At 42.6% G+C, this 18,433-nt stretch overlaps 1 long non-coding RNA gene across 1 annotated transcript in view; it reads left to right on the top strand.

The window, feature by feature from the left end:
• Nucleotides 1-18,433, top strand: part of LOC119858506 — a 198,326-nt gene that overhangs the window by 67,500 nt on the left and 112,393 nt on the right. The window contains exon 7 of the long non-coding RNA XR_005293911.2: nucleotides 405-544. This is a non-coding gene — a long non-coding RNA (uncharacterized LOC119858506). The remainder of the gene's footprint in view (nucleotides 1-404; nucleotides 545-18,433) is intronic.

Genomic DNA, 18,433 nt, shown 5'->3' with positions numbered 1-18,433 from the left:
CCTCTTCCCCCTTCTCTTTCTTGAGTAATCAGCAGTTGTAAGAACTGAACTGCAGTATCTTGCACTGTGGCCCCTTTGTAAGGTGCAATCCTGTTTCTTCTGGGGGAAAATGGGGGAATGGAGACATGATGGCCTTCTATCGTTACAAGAGCAATCCTTCCTGCGCTGGGCCGGGGGGCTCAGGCTGGACAGCTGCACCAGTGGCATGGGCACAGTTGCTCCTGTGGATGACAGCACCTGTTTTAACTGGCTGGGGGACTGATCATGTCCTGTGCTGGCAGATTATCATTGCTGGGTAAGCACTTTGTGCAATTATGGCCTCTTAAAACTCCCACTAGCTCTTCAGGGGATTTCCTGCTCTACAGGGTGCATTTTGTTGAGTTCCTCTAACTTCTCTCTTGCAGGGCTGCAGGATTATTAAAGGGCCAGGACTGTACTGTTATGTGAAGCAAGTGTAACTCCTATAAAATTAAATGGGCGCAAAACATCCAGCTGAGAACCGGCGAGGAATGCAAGTGCCCTGAAGTTCCAGCTCTTTGTCAAGGTTCGTGAAACAGTAGGTGGAGCTATCAGTGTTATGCCATTGCCAAGGACTCTTTCTCCCAGAGTCAGCAGTCTCTGTTCAAACCACTACCCCCTGCCCATCGAGGGGGAATGGGAAGTTGGTGGCTGGTATTTAGGGAAGGAGAGAAAAATCGAGATGCTGCTCCATGAGGGGTCCATAGGATTAAGTGTGTGCTATGTTCCCTGTTTGCTTGACTCTTATGCGGAGATATTTGACCAGGAAGAATCATCTGTATCTGATTCCATTTAGGTCCTGTGAGGATGCAAGTCCCTCCTAAAGTTACCTAGTGGCACAATGTGGTGCTCAGCCTGCCACATCTGACACACTTTTGGTTTCCAATCCCACACAGTCGCTACAGGGCTGCCTTCAATCTCAATCACTTTAATTACCTAAGAATCTGCCCCTGGTTGTACACTGAGCCAAGTGTACACTTGCCACTTGAACATGCTTTTGGCAGTATGGACCCATGCAGTGAAGACATGCTCTGTCTTCCTCAGTATGGAGCTACCTTCCTCAGTATGGAGGTGCAGATTCAATGCATGCCCAGCAACATGCACCCCCAGCAAGTGTGGATTTAATAAGCATAATCATAGGAACTCCACCATTCTGTATGGCTAATTCATCAACAACAAAAAAACCCCTCTAGAAAGGCATAGTACATTCCTAGCATTGTGCTGCTGTGGAGCTGATAGAGGTCCTGTAGTCAGTGTCACAAAGACAGCGTAAGGACCAGACAGAAAAAAAAATGCCTCCTCAGACCTCACTGTTGCATGAAGCGTTCCAGCTACAGTGACACCCTACTGTTCCCTTCAGTGTTTATATCTGTCTTATCCTGTATTCTTCCAACTCCAAACTGGAAACCATTCAAACCTGAGATCTCTCTCTCTCTCTTGCTCGCTCTGTGTTTTTGGCACAGCACTCCTATAGCATCATGCCCGTAGACTTGCTATGTTCTGTAAATAATATTGGCTATAAACCATGCTTACGATATTGATGCCATGTAATTAATACTGGTTTCAAGGCCCATAGAGAAATCCCAGAGATGTCAGTGGGCTCTGTGCTTAGGCAGAAGGTAGCATAGGGCCTTGAGGTTGTGACGTACGAGACAGCGGATAATACTCAGAAATGCCCATTTACAAAGCACTGTACAAACATTAGTATCGCCCAGATCTTCTACCCCATTGGGTTAGGTCACTACATATTATGATCTCCATTTTCAAGAAGGAGAAGCTAAGGTGCAGAGACATGAAATGACTTTCCCAAAGGCCACACAGCAAGTCAGTGGCAGAGCTGTGTGGAGTAGAGCTCAGTAATACCTGAGTCCAAGCACTGTGCTTAATCCACACTATACCCCACTGCCTCTTTAGAAGATGAAAGTCCTCTTGACTTTTATACCACCTAGTGTGGAGGGAGCTCTCCTAACTCATGTGTTCTGATTACAAACCCTTGGACATTTTGAATAGTAGAATGCACCTTCTGTGGTCCGTGAGTGTAGCAGGCACATGCTAATATTAACTGGAAAAGGGCCCAAGAGATGGGGTTCACATCTGAATCCAGCTTCGGTTTAGGCTTGTCTTGGGGGGTTTGCATTTAAAAGTGCCCATGGTTCCCCATCAGATTTCTTCCACATCCAAACTGGAAGCAGCAAATATTGATTCTGATTTGGAATCAAACACCATAGAGGAGTGGAGATGCAAATCCAAACGCACCCTTTCTCCCGGAACTTCAAAGGCGCTTGGATTCCAGATTTTTGGTTATCAGCATTTCAGTGAGATGTTGGTGGACAATAGTGGCGCAGCAGGCTGAGGGGGGGTGAGTCATAGCATGCTTCTGCAGTTAACAATTGACAGCAGACCCATAGGGTGGGAGTTTCAAAAAGTGCTTAGCCACCCCTGTTCATCTCCTGGTCTTGGAGGATTCTCTGTTCTGTAAACTAAGCCATCTCTTACTTATTTCTATTCCTATGAAACTCAGTATTGCATTTTATGCTGCTGTTGTACTTCTTGACAGCTTACATTTGCTTAAGTATTTAGCCAAGATGCAATAAATTCTGGTCTGGCTCCATTCCTTCCTTGTGGCCCGATTCAAAGGGAGGTGTGCAATGCTGGGGAGAAGAAAAGGAGATTGACTGTTCATGGCAAAATTGTTCATGGCATTCCTCCCATTGCAATTACAGAAGATGTTTGCACTGGTGTGGAAGCTTTGTCTTTCCCACTCTGGCTTCTTTCTTCTGTTAGATCCTCTCATGCAGTTACGGTCTTCACCCATCACAAGTACAAAAATGAACATTGTCAATACCAATGACTTGAGGACCAACGGTGAAGCACAGCAAAGTTTAGGTGCAAAGGGCAATGGCAGGACCTTAGCTGTGGAACACCTGACTGGAGGAGATCAAAGTGAACTGGACACCCCCATCCAGCAACAAATCCCCCATCAGGCTCAACAGCAGAATAGATGTAGCTGAACTTCTGAGCAATGTTTAGGGATGTCTCCCATGTGGAAGGAATAGCAGGAATATAGCCTTGAAGTGATGCAAATAGGGAGGTGAGGTCATAGCCAGGGCCGGCTCTACCTTTTTTTGCCACCCCAAGCAGCGAAGCAAAAAAATAAAAAAGCTGCTGCCAATGTGCTGCTGAGGAAGGAAAAAATTTAAAAACCCCAAAACACCGGAGCGCTGCACCTTCTGATTTGCCGCCCCAGGCACCAGCTTCCTTAGCTGGTGCCTAGAGCCGGCCCTGGTCACCGCATCCCTGCCAGTTAAAGAAGATAAAAGGACCTGGATATCCACTGCAAACCAATGAAACACAAAGGGCTGGCCTAGCCCCATTATGGCTTCTGTTTTTAGTAGGAAGAAAAATGGGGCTGGGCTGGGGTAGAAAGGAATGCTCCCCTGGCTTCAATACCAGTCAGCAGTATAACAGGGAAAACCAGGAGGAACAAATTAAAGGTGAGAGGGTTGAGATTTTTCATTGGTTGAAAATGGGTGTTGGCTGCAAAGCTAAGGTCCAGATCTGAACCTCTCCAAAACTCAGCTGTGGGTGTGGAAGGGGTGTTGTCTCAGACCCATCGGATCTAATTCTGAAGTGTTGGGTCAGTGTTTCCTAGACTGGACATCTCTTAGAGAGAGGCACATGGCCGCACACAAACACTGGGATGACTGACTGCTTGCCAGTCACAGCTGTTTCTCTCATTAATTGAAATCTCCAGGCTGCTGACTCTTCCAGATGAGGAAATACTAGAGCATTGACATCATGGCCCCACCTCTTTTTGCTTTGCCTGTCAAGATGCAGAAACATAGGCACACAGCTGAAGCTGTCCTGTACACTGATCAGGAGTGTTTTGGGGCACCACTATTTGGCCAAGCTGAGTGGCCCATATGTTTCAGACAAGCCCCAAAGAAGGAAAAAGACCTTGAAGTTGAATTTCTTCCAGACCGACCTCTCCATTACAAGAAGCGAAAATTTTCCATGCTCTATAAAGCCACTGGCCTTTCTTTGTTTACAGGGTCCCCTAGAAGCAATGTCACTGAACAGCCTGTAAATCAAAAACACACAATGTGCTTTCATCTCTTAACTCGGTTAGGAACTTATTACCAGGAACTGCAAAATACATTCGCCTGCAGAGCATCTGCTATTGTTAGCAAAGGTAGGGAGAGAAGAGACAAAGGGAAACTCGGCCAGGGGACAATATACTGAAGGCAGAGAGTAGAAAAAGAGGCTTGGTGAGTTTGGTTTTGCAAAACCAAATTCAAAGCAGGTGTGCTATGGAATCCGATCCTCCTTTGGATCCTGGGTTGGATGAGACTGGGTAAATAGTTCTAGTTTGGGAACTTCCATAGGATAGAAATGCTGAAATCTGGATAGAAAAGAAGAGAAGAAAAGAAAAAAATGAAGGGATGGGAAAGGGGGGAAAGGAGAGGAACAAGGAGCAGGAATAAAACAAAAATTGGGAGGATAGGGGAAAAAAAGAAGAGAGATATTGGAAAATATAGTACTGGCTACTTTAAAACTAAACCAGGTAAGTCCAAATCCTGAGATACCCCACTCAGGCCTTACCCAGGCAAAATTCCCACTGAAGTCAATGGCAGCTTTGCGTGAGAAAGGACTGCAACATTTTCCCCATAGCTTTCTAAATACTGACCTGAAAATGAGGCTGCTTCTGAGTTTGAAAGAAAATCAATCTGATAAGAGGTGGCAAGTAGCACATATGTGCCCACAAGCCTAGTGGTGGGGACCATACCAGGCCTAGATCAATGCTCTCAAGTCTATTCACGTGTGGTGGCACTGCTGGAAATCACCCCCAGTGCTATTCAGATATAGCCTTCCCCCTCCCTCACGGTGTAAAATGGTGAATGCTGGAATTCTGGAGATGTATGTGTATGTCTTTGACGATAAATGATGCACTTAAGGTTGCAGTCTGAGTGGGCCAACTCATGGAACAGGGTGGCATTAAGCAGTTTATTATTCTATAGGACTGAGTCATTCAGGGCATTCAGAACCTTTCACCACTAGGTCACTATTTCAAAACTAGTCTATGTCAGGATTAACTGAAGATTACTCTGTGACAGCTGGTTGGTAGCTCATGGAAAAAGAAATGCTGGGCTCAGTCCAGTTCCTACTTGGTCAGATGTCAGCATCATAAAATCCCCCATCACAACTGACACTTATTGGCAATCTCAAGGGAGAGGCCAAGGACTAAATAAGCCGAGGAGGCAGAGCTTCCCTCTTACCCCTAGAGTTGGTCGCACACGGTCAGGATTGAAGCACATTAACAGGACGGAGTAGGCAAAGACTCTCCATGCAACTTCCTATGCCACATTGTTCTGTGCAGACAGAGAGGCCTTCAGTATTCGGTGCTGCCAATGTAGCACCTTTCAGGAGCACTGCATTGTGATAAAGCAGGAGGAGGCTAGGAGCTAGCCTCAGTGATAGTCTGTGTATCTGTATTTCTGCAGAGCAAAATAAGCAAAGTAGTCTGAGGACAAATATATTTCGCAGGAGCTTAATGAAAGTTGATTTTCTCTTGGATGTAAAGCGAAGTTCAGATTTGCAATCATGCAAGTTCTGCAATCACATGCCTATTTTACACACACAGTTACTATGACTGCATGCTCAAATCAGGTAATTTAGCATGCAAGTCTAATTTAGCATGCAAGTCTAAGCCACTAAATATGTATGAGTTATTGAGCACCTACTCTGCTGAAAATCTGGCCCTGAGATTTCCAGTGATGAAAATGTGCACAGAATAGTAAGATCTAAGTCATGGTTCTGCCATCAAATTTCATGTGTCTATTCTATGTAGGTTTTTATACTGCACTTATCACTATAGTATCTGGTGAAAAAATGGTGGATGGCAGAAATGTTTTCAGACTCTTTCTGTATGCAAAATAGCACCATTTTCACATTGAGAATAATTGTTTGTTTTCCTCCAGTTAGTTTGTGAAAATTAGCAGTTTTCTGCTTTTATTTCCATGGAGAACAGAAACACGCAAGGAGAAACCACACAATGATTTGTTTTTCATCAAAACAGGATTTTTTTTTCACAGTCATTGCAAATTTTAATAGACAACTCTGGTAGCATTGAATTATCAGGGACTCTGCCATACTTGTGAGATGCTTAGATTCACTAGCATTAAAAATAATTATTAATAATAATTAATTATAATTTGTTTACAAACTAGAGTCACATATACACCTAACCTTAAGAAAACAAAGGATGTTTGCTGCTGGAATTTCGCTGAGATGAATAATCATGGCGGTGGCAGCCAGTTGCTCTTTCTTGAAATGGAGGTGTATGTTTACTGAAGCCTGGCTCCGAGTCCTCAGAGGGAGGAAATGGTATGTCACTCCATGCCACTGCCAACAGGTCTATGGGAAAGACCTGGCCGTGGCTCTGAGAGAGAGGTGTTTATCTTCCCTCCTGGCAGGAATATTGTCAAGCCAATTCCCCACCCTAAATTGCATTCTGAACTTCACAGTGACTCCTTAGGAATTCACTACACGCTTCTCATTCAGCTACTGCTATGCACAGAGGCCAGCAAATGGAGATCCTCTACTAGGCTGGGTTAAAAGGTGGGATTTCTAGTCTGCAGAGCACACCAGCAGGGCTGGATGAAAAAGACTGTGTGTGCTTGGGGGTGGGGGCTCAAATGGTAATCATGTTATGTGTTGTGCAATTCCCACTGAAGTCAAGTTTGAATTTTGAATGCATAATTTTATCAATGGCACACACACTAAGTGGGAAATGACTGCCCAGGAAGGAGTGCTACAGGAGGGGACCTGGAGATTATAGAGGATCACAAGCTAAATATGTGTCAACAGTGTAACACTGTTGCAATGAATGAATGAATGAATGAATGAAAAGAGCAAAATAATTCTGGGCGGTATTAGCAGGAGTGTTGTAAGCAAGATACAAGAAGTTAATTCTTCCACTCTACTCCATAGTGATAAGGCCTCAGGTGAAGTATTGTGTCCAGTTCTGGGGAGATATTTCAGGAAAGATGTGGACAAATTGGAGACAGTCCAGAGAAGAGCAATAAAAATGATTAAAGGTCTAGAAAACATGACCTATGAGGGAAGATTGAAAACACTGGGTTTGTTTAGTCTGGAGACGAGAAGACAGAGGGGAGACATAACAGTTTTCAAGTACAAAAAAAGTTGTTACATGGAGGAGGGTGAAAAATTATTCTCCTTAACCTCTGAAGATAGGACAAGCAGCAATGGTTTTAAATTGCATCAAGTGAGCTTTAGGTTGGACATTAGGAAAAACTTCCTAACTGTCAGGATAGTTAAGCACTGGAATAAATTGCTTAGGGAGGTTGTGGAATCTCCATTATTGGAGATTTTTAAGAACAGATTAGACAAACACTTGTCAGGAATGGTCCATTTATTACATAGTCCTGCCTTGAGTGCGGAGGACTGGGCTAAATGACCTATTTAGGTCTCTTCCAGTCCTAGACAATGATTATGTTTATTGGAACAGAATGAGTGAGCTGAATTTTGGGGACTTCTGATTCAGCAACTGGCTTTAAAAAAACAACAGAACTAAAACCGAAACACAGGTTAAGAATTATAACCCGATTCAAAGGCAAAAGCATAATCTGAAGTGACTTGTTCAAATACAGTGCTCAGTGTGGATAGCAAACCTACTGTATATTTTGTTTACTCGTCTATAGCAGTGCTACTCAACAAGGGGCCGTAAGCAGGTTTCAGAGGGTCCGCCAAAGAGGACTAGTGTTAGACTTGCTGGGACCCAGGGCAGAAATCTGAAGTCCCATTGCATGGGCCTGAAGCTTGGGGCCCTGAGCCTGCCTGAAGCCTGGGGCTGAAGCAGAAGCCTGAGCGACTTAGCTTCCCAGTGTCCCCTGTGGAGTGGGGCCATGGGCAATTGCCCTGCTTGTTACCCCTTAACTCCGGCCTGGCTTTTATATGCAGAAAACCAGTTCTTGTGGCACAGGTGGGCCATGGAGATTTCATAGCATGTTTGTGGGGGAGGGACTCAGAAAGAAAAAGGTTAAGAACCCCTGGTCTATCGGACATGTTTCTGTTTAGTTCTGGTGTCACAGGCTTTTCCTTCTTTAAACATGTTTAAAAGGAGAGGCTGTCTAAAAACATCTCAGATCAATAAAAGGAGTTGTGAGAACAAACACACTCCCCAGATCTGAACAGCTCCTGATCTTCAGGGAAGGTTGTATCAGGATCTGAATTTTGTAGCTGGATGGTATCTCTGGCTGAACAAAACCCTTGGATCTGCTCAGCCACTAGAGTGATAAGCATGATGATAATCTCTAGGTAGAGAGAACACTTCAGAACTTAGGAGAAATTCAGACCTGTGACCAAACTCTCTGTCTTGCTCCCATCATGAATAGATTTAAGATGGCACAGGAGTTGATAGATTAGAAAAGATTAGCCAACAGATGGCCTCTCAACAAGAGTTGGCAGGACAAAAGTAAATCTGTGGAAGTGGGGCTGTTCCAATGTGACTGTGGTGAAACACAAACCATGGAACATCTGCTGCTCTGCCAGCTCCTGGATAAACCATGAAAGATCTTGCCATGGCTACAGGGTGGGCCTATGATTGTGGTGGAAGAATACCAGAAGAGGAAGCCAACGGGGAATAGATATTTATATAAGAGCTTGTAAAAAAGTTGATTACTATTCACAGAAAATTTAGAATAAAATCTTTATTTTAAATCATTAACATTTTTCAGGTTTTTTAATTGTTTTTTTTTAACTAAAACCTTTTTTTAACTGAAGAGCTAACTGAAAGTTTTTTCCACTGAAAACTGAAATTATTTACAGAAAACAACTTTTTGTTTTGTTTGTTTACAAGAAAATGGAAAATTTGGGACAAAATTTTTAAAAAAACGTTCATTTTGGTCAGAAATACATTTTTCATTAAAAATGTTATGATGAAAGAATGTTGACCAGATCTGCCATCTATACAAAGATCAATTACATATCTGTATTCGTAAAAAACTTCTCTAGTCCTAACTACATCTGTGTGACAATTTTTAATGAAACTTCAAAACAATAAAATGTGACCAGTTTCATGTTTTGTTAGAGATTCAAAACTCAGGAATGTGCATCAGAAGGATCCTGAGGATTACAAACCATTCAATGAACAATAGGGTTGAGCTTCAGGTGAACTTGAGGTCAAGCTTTAGGGTGAACTAGGGCTGCTTTAGGGTTTTATGGATGGCTTGGTTGTTTTGGATGCTTTTAGCTAAGGTTCACTTAAACCCAAAACTCAAGAGTGAAATTAAAGGGCCATGAAGCTCAGACAAAGCAAACAAAGAAAAAATTTGCATGATCATCTGCAAACGGAAGCTGTCATGTTTCACATAATGTTAGCCAAATCCACAGATGGACTCAAGACTCAAAAAATTGGATCCAGGTTTCAAATAACCCAAAGTTCTGAACTATGGATTTGTATCAGGCTTACTTTAGTCCAAACACAGCATGAGACTAAGAATGTTGTATATTATTGCTCCAGAACGGAATAACTACCGGCTGGTCTTCATAGAAGGCCTGAGGAATAACACTATGGGAGACAAGAGACTTGTCTTCGCAACCGTGCTACATTGGTGCAGCTGCATCAATTCAGCTGCGCCAATGCAGTACATCTGCTGAAGACGTGCTATGTTGACGGGAAAGAGTCTTCCGCCAACATAGCGTGGTGTAGATGACGCTTTAAGTCAATATAATTTACGTTGCTGTGGGGTTGTTTTTTTCACACTCCCAAGTGACGTAAGTTACATCAACTTAAGCAGTAAAGCAGACAAGCCCAAAGTGACAAATAGGTGTAGAAACACAGATCTGATCTTATCATTTTAGTGAATGAACAACAAAGCCAGAAACAAGCTAGACAGTTTGAGTTTCTCCAGCTGTGTGCGCCACTCCTGTAACCCTTGCAAACAAAATAGCTTAGAACTGAGACTTTGGTTTTTCCCTAAATAAACAGAAATTGTGAATTCCACACACATAAAGAGCACCTTATTATAAAAACAAGAACATCTTGGTTATCTGAAAACTAAGGCTGGAAGGAGTCCAACCCACTCGATGCCTCTCATGAAGAGCATGCCACTGTTACAATATAATGTGTTTTGGAAATAATAACTCTTGATTAACAGTGTTCAATGGGGTGGAAGGAAAAAGAATTAGAAAATGTTTTAAAGCTCCATATGAATATAATCCATGGGCAATGATTTCAAGCAACCTGTCAGCCTTAGAAATATCAAAAGATGATTCATGCATTGATGACATAAAGGATAGAAATATCATATCAGTGCCTGGTAGTGCTGCTGGAGTTTAGCGGTAGTTGCTGTTTCTTCAATAAATGTGCTAGTTTCAGGGCTTTGTAACTTTGCTTTTTAAAATATGCTTAAATTAATGAAATCATCATTTAGATCAAGATCCTCAGCAGGTGTAAATCAACATATATCCAGGGAAGTCAATGGTTTGATTTACACCTGCTGAGGATCTGCTCAGAAACTATAGGCTGGGATTTTTCAAATTCTCTTAGCATTGACCCAACTCTGCCAATGGAGTCTGTTCCGTTGAATTAATGGGAACAGAGGCAGGTCAGTGCTACTGATCGCTTCAGAAAACTTTCCCTGGGCACATCTCCTCCCAGATTCTGAACTAAGACTTTGGAAGAATCAAAGAAAAACTTTCTCCCCAGAGAAACCATCCCAGGTATTCTGGTCAATTCAGTCCATGCTGCGAGAGTATGGGTGGAGCTTAGGGAGTGTTGAGAAGATACTTGTGCAGATCTCCAAGTTATGTACCTCAGTAGTGAATCTTAGGGACAAAGATTCCAGCTCTAATTCCCCATCCACAGAGCTACCCCTAGCAACAGAATGGACTTCTCAGCAGTACAGGTTGGGCACAGGGGCACGAGGGTACAGATTAGGCCTTTAATAGTACAATTTAAGGAGCTCGGCATGACACAATATTTGTGGGTACAATTTGTTTTTACCTTTTTTGTGTGGATTAAGCAACTTCTGGCTCTCAGAAAAAATATTATACCACAGGGCATTTGAATGAAAACCCCCACCTTCATGTTAGTACGTGGCAGGAGCAAAAAAAATATAGCTATAAACATAAAACTGAATTTATAGTGAGTGCCTCACTGACGGAATCATGCACAGCAGCACAACAAAGAAACATTTAAAGAGACAGCTGGGGAGCGGGGAACACTCTTATAATTAAATAAGTTTAGAAGATGGGACAAAGTTGGAATCTTTGTGACTGGCTGCCAGTGACATCATGACTGTCTCAATAATGCCAAATTAAAGGGCTAATCCTAAGAGATGCTGAACACCAGAAACTTCAGGCCTTTAATGTATATAAGCCTGATTTTCATTTGGTTTTATTCATACATCCCATTCCACAATGGCAGCCATGTAATGCTTGGGTGTTTCAAATCGCTCAGCCTATGGTTTCATGTTTTAGTTATTACATCACCTAAGATGTACTATAATTGCTCAGAAATGCAATGCCTGGAGTATCTGCCTAAATACATTGAACACTCTCTAGTCCAGTCAAACCCCAGCCATGTTGACCATCACCTTTTGGCCTAGTGGAGAACATAGACAGTGCATGTGGTAGTACAGAAAAATATGTAATCTTGCTCTATTTCTATTTCTCATCTTTTTCTTTGAAGTAGGTAATTGGTCAAGGAAGGCTTTGCAAATAGAGGTCTGTCTCTTTAATTACGATCAGAATTTAAATACATTTGCAGCTGAAAAAGCAAAGTTGTTTTCAAGTCTATAATAAGTGCAATTGTTTTTTTTTCTCATGGGGAATGGCCTAGAGGGATCATAAAACGATGATTCTGTGAGCTGTATTCAAACAAAGCCCGATAATCTCCATGTTTATAATATCTAGATGACAATAGTACCACGTCTTGCAGGATGGTAAACTTAGCATGTGATTAGCTGATCATGCATGCTACCAGTTTTGTGTTATATGAGACAAAAATTCTCAAGATCATGGCTAAAATTCTCCAATCTGATTTCACTGTTAAATGTTGAAATAGAACTTTAGTTTCTTTTTAAAGGCAGAGGAATGTAGTTACATTGAGGGCTCAAGAAGCTAGAGAAGGAGCATGCTACCTAGAGCCAGGCATGTCTGCAGAGATACAGCTCTTTCATGCTACATCTGCCAGAGATTGCCCTTTCTCTGTGGATTCACAGCATTGAAAAATACCCATGGAGAACTAGACAGAAGGTAGTTGCCATTCCCTTGTTGCTATTAGTTTCTCCAGACCAAATCCAGCAAGTCTCATTGTCTTCTAAGGGAGCTGTGTCTGGACTTTATGCACTGGTGAACTCAGGAGAAACTCCACTGAAGGAGAAAGGACAGTCTTGTGGTTAAGGCACTTGGCTGGTATTCGGAAGACCTGAATAAATTCTGGGGCTGTACCACCATCTTTCTGTGTGTCCTGGGGCAAGTTAGGTAATCTTTCAATGCCCCAGGTGACAGCCTTCTGTGTGACCCTTTCTCCAACCCTTTGTCTTGTCTGCTTAAATTGTAAGCTATGCATGGCATGGTCTGGCTCATTCTATGTGTTTGTGTAACCCATAAGCCAGTATATCACATGTCACCATCTGTTCCTAATCCACAGAGGATATTGGCCTGTTTAGCTCCTAGCTAGACAGGCTGGCTCTTTACCTCAGGCTACAGAGATTCCTGCTTTTGGCTCTGGAGGTTCATGGTTCAATCCTGGGATTTGCCAAGATGGCTGTCTGTCATATTTGAAAAGTGCTTTGCAAAACAGGGCCCTGATGTTGGCTGAGGCCTGTAATAGGTGCTACTGTAGTACAGATACGTAATAATAATATAAGAGGAAAATGAGGCCTGGAGTAAGGATTCCAGGAGTTGTCCCTCTGTGTACAGGATATGGGGGTGGGGTGCCAAGAGGCTAGGTTCAATATGCAATGGTGCAGGAATCTACCACATTAATGGGTATTTTTCCAGGATTCTTCTATTTTTTCCCTATCACTGTTTTATTTTAATCTGCCCCTGAATATTTCAAACATCAGCTCATCCCCTATCTTCCCCCTCCCCCCCGATAGGCAATGCTTTTTATATTTGCTCTCTCAGGCTTACCATTCGACAGAGCAGAACGCTGGTGTTAGTTTTCTCACTGGGAGTGACTCAGTGAGAGATTTGTGTATGGACAGGGGCCCAGGGAAGAAAGTATGCTGTCAATGTACCATTTAGCATGGTGCCAAGTTCTTCCCAAACACAGTAACTTTCCTCTTGTGAGAGCTGCTGGATGCCAGGGAGGGACGATGCACTGAATGAGGGAGGAAAGTGTCAGCAGATCCATATCTAGAAACCAAAGTGGTGTATATATGATTGCTGCTGGCAGTAGGAAGGTATTTCTCCAGAGGACAAAAAAAGGGTCTCTATTGTCTGGCAATTGTTCTCATCGCACCTGTTGCATGGTTTACCACTCTTGTTTCATGCCAGAGCTCATTTTTCCCCCCACATGAACTTGTTCAGTGTCCTAGAGGTCTTTCAATATGATGGAAAGATGGAGGAATTAACCAATGGAGGAGGAGATGGGAGGAAAGGGTGACTTTCACACACAGAAATGAATACAGCAGGCCTGTCTTACAGCCAAGGTCTTCTCTGTGTCATGAACTGCTATGGTTTTGCATATTACTCGTGCATCCATGGGAGTCCTGTGGTCAGAATGAAAGCAGAATGGAGGTTCATAGTGCAGATAAAAGATCTTCAGGGCTGATCAGGGAGGAGAGTTTTGTCCTTAGAATTAGGTTAGATGCAGCTTCTCACACATAATGTACTAACTGGTCTGTGCCTTTGAATGGAATGACAGACTTGCCCAAGGAAGGGGATCATGTTGTCATCTAATGTCTGTGATCCACAGATGATACAAGTCCTCATACTACTACAGTAACCGAGATCATCTAGCTCAACAGGTAGAGGCCTATATATGCACTACAGAAAGGGATCTGGTGGTCATAGTGGAGCACAAGCTAAATATGAGTCAACAGTGTAACGCTGTTGCAAAAAAAGCAAACATCATTCTGGGATGTATTAGTAGGAATGTTGTCTTGTAAGCAAGACTCAAGAAATAAGTCTTCTGCTCTACACTGCTCTGATTAGGCCTCAACTAGAGTATTGTTCCAATTCTGGGTGCCACATTTCAGGAAGGATGTGGATAAATTGGAGAGAGTCCAGAGAAGAGCAACAAAAATTATTAAAGGTCTAGAAAGCATGACCTGTGAGGGAAGAGTGAAAAAATTGGGTTTGTTTAGTCTGGAGAAGAGAAGACTGAGAGGGGACATAACAATTTTCAAGTATATAAAAGGTTGTTACTAGGAGGAGAAAGAAAAAATGTTTTTCTTTACCCCTGAGGATAAGATAAGAAGCAATAGGCTTAAATTACAGCAAGGGAGGTTTAGGTTTGACATTAGGAAAAACTTCCTAACTGTCAGGGTGGTGAAGACCTGGAATAAATTGCCTAGGGAGGTTGTAGAATCTCCATCATTGGAGATTTTTAAGAGCAGGTTAGACAAACACCTGTCAGGAATGGTCTAGATAATTAGTCCTGCGACGAGTGCAGGGAACTGAACTAGATGACCTCTCGAGGTCCCTTCCAGTTCTACGATTCTATGATGTCTAGAGCTAAAAGACCTGACCTTTATTTACATTAAGGCCTCTTTAGACTCTCCTGGCAGGTAAAAGACCTTTAGAGTGTGGTGTAAGGGTATTTACAAGGCCTTATTTCTATCCTCAGTGCGCATGTTCATGGCATAGCTGATGTCCATGAAAATCTGTACTTGTGGAGCCCAGTGACTCCAACACAGTGCCACCACTACTGTTATGCTGAGCCCACCCTTAGGTGCATTCAGTTGCATAGATAAATACCTTGATGGATATTGACTCTCCATGGGTAGGTGCCATTCAGCATGAGTAGGGATCAAAATCAGGCCCTTGGTATTTGTTAGTCAGGCATAATGTTCTCTTGATGTTCATGATGGGGACCATCACTTAAAGCCTCAGCAGGACTTCAGACTGAAATATTAATAAAAAAGAATTCATGGCACCAAGGCTGATGGAATTTGTTCTCAGCCTGTGCAAGTGAGAAGAATAAAAGAAAGACTGAGACAAGAAGTTGAAATCCAATTAAGTCTCTGGGGGGAAAAACGATATAAATAGAAAGTCACATGTCAAACGGGTTCTGAGTTTTAAACGTAAGCTGCATAGATGCCAAGGCTGGAAGGGACCACTGAGATCATCAAGCCTGATCTCCTCTATAATACACACTCTAGAACTTCCCCAAAATAATTCCTAGTGAAGATCTTTTAGAAAAAACATCCAGTCTTGATTTAAAATTTGTCAGCGATGGAGAATCCACCACAATCTTTGATAAATTGTTCCAATGGTGAATACTCTCACTGTGAAAAATGTACACCTTATTTCCAGTCTGAATTTGTCTAGTTTCAACTTCCAGCCATTGGATCATGTTACACCTTTCTCTGTCAGATTGAAGAGCCCATTATTAAATTTTTATTACTTATGTAAGTATTTACAGACTGTAATGAAGTCACCCCTTAATATTCTCTTTGTTAAGCTAAATAGACTGAGCTCCTTGTGTCTATTCATAGTTCTGCCACAAACTTGTTGTTAGACCTTGGGCAAATCTGTGAAACTCCATTCGCCTATTATGATGGAAGATGTGGTAATAATCACCTGCTTTGCTCAGGGTGTTGAAGCTTAAAGTGTTGCAGGTGTGAATGGATGGAGGCACAATATAAGTGCATAAATATCAGACCTTGGGGCACAAACACTTGGTTACAGTTACATTTAAAACAAACATAATAATACCATATACTCTGCTGTGTCAAGCAAAGACAAGGCACAGCAGAAGGAAAGGCTTTATTAGAGAACTGATTTCAGTTCCTAGCCCTGGTGCCCGGTGTATCCTAGCCCCGGCAGAACTTAGAGCAACTTGGGGACTTCTCTGAACTCCACGAACTGATAACAGCTCCCAAGGAGATGTCTGCCAGCTGGGGATGGTCCAGCCTCCTGACTGTGATGAGCTGCAGCGGTGGAGATGGAAGAGTCATCTTCACTGGCTTTAAATCTGTTGGGAACCCTAGGCATAGGAATCCCCAGCAGCAGAGATGCAGCCAGCATATCCTCCTAGGGAGTTACCAGAACAGCACAAAGTGAGCAGGCTGGAAGCCAGGATGTGGCTCAAAGAACAAATTAATAAGCAAGAACCCTGAGTTCATCTCCTCAGCACTGAATAGATCCACTGAAATATAACGAGTGGGCTACTGAACAAGAGCAGCTTGGCATGTGTTTGATGAAGTTGGGAGACTCTCCTCAGAGAGAGCACAGCACCATGAGACCAAAGCATAAGAAACCAGGAATCCAAAGCACCAACTCATTCCTGAAGAAACACAGACTGAGTTTTTGAAGTTGGTTGAGGTAACCTTAACTTTTTTGTGCCTGGCTCCCCAGTGCCTCCTTGGCTTAAGATGCCTTTAAGTGAAACTCTTCAGTTTCACTGTTACAGAAATATTGTTCCATTCTATTTTTAAAAAACTTAACATTACATGAAAAAGCCAAAACTCACTGGGCTCAGGGAGTTCCAATGGGCTTTGGAGCTCTGGCAGAAATAGGTGTAGGCTTGCCATCCCTGATTGCCAATTACCAATTCAAACAAATTTCTGTCTTTTCCTGGAAATGTTATGATTTTGGGATCCTGTGTGGATAGATCTGGCTCTCAGACACAACTGGGATGATCCAATTTTAGAAGCTTGGATCAGGAAAAATTGTTAAGAAATATAATTTCATTAGTATAGGGTTTTTCTGGTAACCATAAACAATATGGTTCTTGGAATGATTTTCCTGGGTTCTCCAATTGCAGATCTAAGAGCCAGTAACTGCTGAGATAACCAGTCCCAGGCTGTGTGGAGAAAGGAGGGTGTAAGGTGTAAGCTCCAGGAAAGGAGATGACTTGAACAACAGGAGTAAGGGGATGAAAATGGGCAAAAGGAATAAGCTGATTCTCAGGAAATATTTTCTAATCACTAGATCTACTAGACTATGCAATAATCTCCCAAGACCTATGATGGAAGCCCTGTTGCTTAAAACATTGAAAACAAACTGAACAAAGTATTGGAGAATAGAATGATCCTGCACTGAGTCTGGATGGAGTAGATGAACTAATATGTTTTCTTCCCTTTATAAATTACCATGATTCCAGGTACCTGCAAGTATTCAACACAATCTTTATCCATTTAGCAAAGCACTGAGCTTAGTGTGGCGTCTATCAGTTAGGGTCCGTTAAACCATAGGGTCCTGACTACTAGGGTCCTGGTTAGTTTCTAAGGTTCAGGAATGTGTAGCTCTCACACAGATGTGGGATTCTAACTGCCTAATGGTGGATTCTGCTAATTCTACACTAGATTTTTACCACCAATGTGCCAGTTTCTGTGTGGTAAAAATACACCAATGGGCACATTCACGAAAAATGAACTGAACACATGAGTAACCAAATGAAACTATGTGCCTGAATTAAAGCAGTAGATGAGCCTTTCAAACTGCCACATCCCACCTCCACAACATGCACACAACCCTACCCATAACCACAACAGTAGCCTAGCCCTGAACGATATCCCCAATGTACTTTAGTGTGTGTTGATCAGGGAAAGAAATCTAGAGACACAAACCACCCAACAGAAGGACCTGCTTCCCATCCTCTCCAGACCATGTCTTGGGATGGACCTCTGTCCTAGTCCTCCCAAATTTTACTTCCATTTTGTCATGAGGTGAAATGGGGTTCTTCAGGAATGCAGGCCCTAAATTATTTAAGGCTCTAGTTACTAAACGTAAGACCTTGAAGTGCATTGATGAAGACCTTGATGAACATATAATACATAAAATAGGCAGAGCATCCAGGATTCTGAGTTTGGGGCCCTCGCTCTTGCTCACCAGCTGAATGGCATGTACAGCATGGCAGATATATTTATACTACACCAGTGTAAATTGCATTTTCAAATGAGTTTTAGTGGTTGAGCCAAAAACATCTAGAAAACAAAAGCCCAAAGTGTTCAGAAATGCCTCCTCATGCATCTGAAATCTGCTGTCAGTCACTTCAAGCCATTGCTGTAAAAAAAACCCAGTGGATATAATACTAAGGGACAGCTTAATGCCAGCATCACAGACTGCTGATACCCCTTAATGAACTTAGCTGACCCAAATCAGCAGTGCTCAGGGAACTCCATGTTCTAATAAGGGTGAAGAGAGGTGTCAAGACTGCCATAAAATCACTTCATCTTTGGCAGCTCCAGGAAAGGGTATTAATGAAAGCGCTCCC

Source organism: Dermochelys coriacea, chromosome 7, assembly GCF_009764565.3.
Source record: "Dermochelys coriacea isolate rDerCor1 chromosome 7, rDerCor1.pri.v4, whole genome shotgun sequence".
NCBI classification, from domain to species: domain Eukaryota; kingdom Metazoa; phylum Chordata; order Testudines; family Dermochelyidae; genus Dermochelys; species Dermochelys coriacea.
Note: the sequence above shows the minus strand (reverse complement) of the source record. Positions and strands in the feature narration are given on the sequence as shown.